The sequence below is a fragment of the Armigeres subalbatus genome, chromosome 2 (assembly GCF_024139115.2).
Source record: "Armigeres subalbatus isolate Guangzhou_Male chromosome 2, GZ_Asu_2, whole genome shotgun sequence".
Classification (NCBI taxonomy): Eukaryota; Metazoa; Arthropoda; class Insecta; order Diptera; family Culicidae; genus Armigeres; species Armigeres subalbatus.
The window spans coordinates 76,210,740-76,215,895 of NC_085140.1; the positions used below are offsets into that span (position 1 = coordinate 76,210,740).

The window sequence follows — 5,156 nt, forward strand, 5'->3', positions numbered from 1 at the left end:
ACAAATCTCCAGGGGTATGGATTTATCCGTTCTACTTCAGAGAGGTTTATTATATCAAACATGTTTTGCTTTTAGTATGCAGTTTTGCTACTGGGTATATTCCCATATCCCTGGCGGGATGTCACTTTAAAGTTTATCCCAAAGGAGGACGTGCTTCATGAAGAAGCAAGTTTTAGACCCATCAGTCTGACCTCATTTCTTCTGAAATGTTAGAACGTATTATCGATCATCACATTCGTGATGACTGTTTCAAACATGCCTCTTCAGGTTAATCAACATGCTTACCAATCTGGAAAGTCCACGTGACTTTCTACACAAGGTTGTGTACGATATCGAGCATTCGCTCAAAAGCACGTGCTTGGGTGCTTTCAGATATTGAAGGTGCGACAACGTGTCTTTCGATGCATACAGTCAACTTTCGCTCGTTCTGAACGTAGCCCATCTAGTGAAAGACTTTTCTATGAGATTTCATCTGTCAAATCAGGAATACAGAAATTTAGAGCTGCCAACTGCGAAAAGAAAAAAAACGCGTTGATGTCGTAATTTGACGTCCACTCGTTTTAAGTGGGGCTGAGCCCAACTAACGGCGCTAACTAAATCGTAGCCCATCTAAAGATAGCCCAACGAGTGAAATTTGACTGTATTGGAAGCCGCACGTTGTCATGGGCTACCTAATATTATTACCAAATGGATTCACCAGTTCAGTCTGTGCGACCTCTGGTCGAAGACGGTGATTATGGCTTTCAAAATAAATTTAAGTTAAAAAAGCTATCCAAATGGACAGTTTCATGTTTCAAACATTTATTTTACTTCCTTAAATCACTTAGACTAAGTTATGTAAGTTTTTTATTTTACTCTTCGTTTTCTATAATCAACAATTTAAAACTTTCGTTCCATCTATAGGTCACTCACTACACGGCTACATTTTATAGTGTCGCTAATTATCGTTAATTTGCATACGTTTTCCTCAGTTTTCGTATCATACTATCTTATTCGTTTTCAATTCTTATCGCTACATATCTAGATTCAGGAGATCTTATTCCATATTCCAACTTTGACTGACACTTGTTCTGCTATTCTGGTTTCTTATTCGCTTTCTGACTCTATTCTGGAAAATGTTTATTCATGGTTGTTGTGTTTATATTTCTAGTCGAAAAGCGCTACACTTTGTCTTCAGTACCGACCGACATGAGTGGAAAGTTATAAATGGTACAAATCTATGACCAGCAACTAAGAGACTAACCATAATTGACGCTGTGGAACTGAAGATCTAAAGGCATTTATTTCAACGCGTCGATAATTCACTACCTAGTTACAGCTTATTTTGAACTCAAAAGGTGAGCTAAAGCTCACATCCAAAGAAAACGTGTGTGTCGTTTGCGGAAATGTTGTTAGAGAAATTCAAAGTTAACCAGTTTCACATACAGTCAACTTTCGCTCGTTGGGCTAAACGCGTAGCCCATCTAGTGAAAGACTTTCGTTGGTTGGGCTGAGATTTCATCTGTCAAATCAGCGAATACAATAGAAATTTAGAGCCGCAACTGCGAAAAGAAAAAACTGCGTTGATGTCGTAATTTGACGTCCACCTTCGTTTTAAGTGGGCTGCAGCCCAACTAACGGGCGCCCAATAAATCGTAGCCCATCTAAAGATAGCCCAACGAGTGAAATTTGACTGTATTAACATTTTGTAAGTCCCAGGTTTGCGCCACCATTGGATTTTTTAAAGCTCGATGACTATGAACTTTTACCGAACAGAAATCGCCATCTCCGGATTGGCAATCCCACTCATTTACTCAAGGCAAACTAGGTAAATAACTGGTTTACTTTGAATTTACATTTCTTTAATCATCACATTTATCTTTGGAAAAATAGACAAACATTAGGTTTGTAGTTTAATTCTATTCTGTAAACTAAGATATGTTAAAATAAAATATGTTTGTGCACTTAATCATGTTAAAACAATGTCCAATGTGAAGAGTAAAACTTCAAAAAAACATTAAAATAGAACAATTTGGTAAATTATATTATTTCTATTTGTAAACTGTTTTGCTAGATATGACATCTGTAAAAACATGTTTTGTAAAGCGAATACAATTCAAAAAAAATACCTAGTCGAAAACGGAAATAGCAGACGCGACAAAAGGAACATCGAAGTTGAGCGACAGTTGTTTAATAAGCAGCATGCGATCCCAATTGTTCCAAAAGTCGGATAGGAGAAAATGTAAAGCTATCAACTTAAAAGAATTACATTATTGATTCTAAAGATTGCGGTTCCCTAGCTTTGTTTGTACTTTTTGCATAATTTGTTTGTACACCACCGAGCATTTGGTGGAGATCCGACAGTGCGATTCTTCGGGACTTCTAGGACGACAACGATGACGACTGTAAGCTATTGAGAGCAGATCACGAGATCATTTCACAATGCTCTTCTCCAGCTCCTCGATCTCCTTCAAAATTTCGGCTTCCGCTTCCTTATCGATCTGGTCCTTACTGGCCATCGTTCGATTGTAATCGCTCCTCAATGATTTCGATTTCACGAATTTTCTTACGCAGTTTGCGTAGCTTTTGCTGAGATCAGTCAGAGCATCGGCGGCATGACTATTTGTTAGCTGCAGGCCATTTACGTGGCCACATCTTCAAGTGTTGTTGAGGTTTGGTGTTTTATGATCCTGAAAAAGGTATGGTATCGAGAACGACTTAGAAATCTGTGCATCTAATAAAATATGAGCAGACAGCGATCATTAGTCAGATTAAATAAATTACGAATACAAAAAGTCGAGCAGTCAGCGCTTCTTATTTAAAGCAAAATAAACTGACATGAAACTGACTACACTTAATTTATTTATTTTTTCACAGGTGACTGAAAATCGATTTTTTTTCCGGTCTGCCGTTTTCCAAACCGCGTAATCTCAGAATCCGCGTAAAATTGACCCCAGTATAATACTATAACGTCTCAGATTCTAACACTTCCAAACTACTCGTAGCACTTATGCGAATTCGTAGAGAATCTCATCAGAGATCTCTATATCATAATTAGCATCCCTACTTTTGAGCATTCATAAGAACCAGCAGACGCTGACCGTTGGGGTACACTTTGCATTATTGGTTTTAGAGAACTGATTACTCTCATATACTGGCCCAGCTTTATACATCCTCACGGAATTCTCCACAGTTATTAATAGATTACGCTCACCCACAAATTAATGAACAATGATGAAGCAGTACATACCTTTAGCGGTTTCTGTGCTGGCGTGCTTGTTTCTGATCTTCCTTTTGTTTCTGCTCCAACAGCACATCCGGTAGTTCGATGGCTTTTTCTTCGGCTTGGAGGTTTGGCGGTCCGTTGCTGAGGATGGTTGATTTTGTGTCGCCATTCAAGATAGCAATCCCGGTACGGGATTCTGCGGTGTCTTCGGTCTGCTTCCGCCTCTCGTTGCGCTCGGATGCGTTGTTCCTTCTCACGTTTCTCCTTGGACTTTTGGGCCATCTCCGGGGACATTCTCGGTGGCAGCGAAGGTTTGGCAAACAATTTCCTTTGCTTTCGTATAGCGGAACTTCCTCCTGAGTAACGTCACGGACGTCTGGGCTTGCGCCAAGTTCCATCCGGCGCTGCGTTGACGGGATAAACTTCCTGCGAATACCAAATTCAAGAAACTCTTCGAGTGCAAACTTCAAATTTACTCACCTTGGCTGTCGGTAGCGTATGTGGTCATTGTCTGCGCGGATATCTACACACATTTACCCAGTGAGATAATCTGAAAATCAACAAAATTTAAGAATTTTCAACCGTGATGAAAAAACAAACTTTGGCTTCTCGGATTGCAAAACAAAACCGGACTTGAACACCGCAGAGTGCGCTGTTGATGAAACGGAATCGCCAACGTACTTAAACTTAGCGCACGAATATTTTAGATATAAGTTTTCCACTCAAAACTTACAATTTTCCCGCAAAGGAAAAACCTATTTTCTTTTGCTATGCATTTTTCCGTCCTTCAACACGCAAACGAATGACGAACGACGACAACGAACACAACGATGAAGAACAAACAGAAAAGGGATAATGATCAGAAATAGAAAAGACTATAGACGTCCAGAAATTTGAGATTACATTTTATGTTTTAAAATCACTCACCTTAGGGCATCAGTCACAAGCAGGGCTACTATGGATGCAGTTTTCCGCGAGTTGGACGCCAGCTTGCATGCGGGTCAGTCTCGATTTGACGTTCTGAGGTCAACTGCACCCACCGCCCGAGCATTTTGACAATGTTGATATAAGAATGTGCTGATTCGCGAATTCGCCTTCTTATATAATGGAGAATATTTAGGTACTTTTTCTATCTTCTTTCTCTCTGCTGAAATTTCATTTATTTTGGGAGAATAAGTGGATCTACCATTAAATGAGTAAATCCATATTCTCCTAAAATGTGATTTTTCAGAGAGAAAAGATAGCAGAGAAAAAGTACCCATAATGAGTAAACGATTTTACCGGACACACATTGATCAAAATGCTCGAATGGTGGCAGTTGACTCCAGAAACCTTACCAAAAAAATGTTGCGGTCGAAACTACCATTCCGAGGGTTAATTTAAGAATACGCACCGACGATTTTCAGCAGACAAAAACCCGTTTGATTTTACCATCGCGCAGTAAAAATCAACTGTGGTCGTGGTGGAATGTTGTTACATGAACTGAATCAGTGTGAATTTGTCCAAATGCATGGTTAATTTAACTGAAAATTTGTGGTTGTTTCAAAACATGGCCTAGTCTACAAAATAGTAATTGTTACATGGAATTTTTTCTGTGTAGACAAAGCTATAATCTTTAGAATCTGCCAAGAAATCTGAAGTAAACTTTATTATAAATCTGTAAATCGAAAGAGAATGGAGGCAAAGAGACTTCTTTGCACATACGACCATTCTCAAAGCACTCTAGAAATGTTGTTCTCCATAAGTAAACAAAATTGATCATTGTGGAGAATGAGATGTACAAGAACAAATTTAAAATACTTGCCCAGAAATGATTATTGTCATTTAATTATTCATAGCAGTTTATAATTTGCGGAAATGTTATGCTCTGTTTTGTGTTAGTAAACGTGTAGAGGCTAACTGAATTCAGTGACGGACGACTTAGCCCGATCAATTTTCGGAGAAGGATCGT

General features: G+C 38.9%; 1 pseudogene; it reads right to left on the bottom strand.

Annotated features, from left to right (window-relative positions):
• Positions 1-2,411: 2,411 nt before the first annotated feature.
• Positions 2,412-3,963, bottom strand: LOC134209213 (partner of Y14 and mago-like; annotated as a pseudogene).
• Between the last annotated feature and the right edge of the window lie 1,193 nt (positions 3,964-5,156).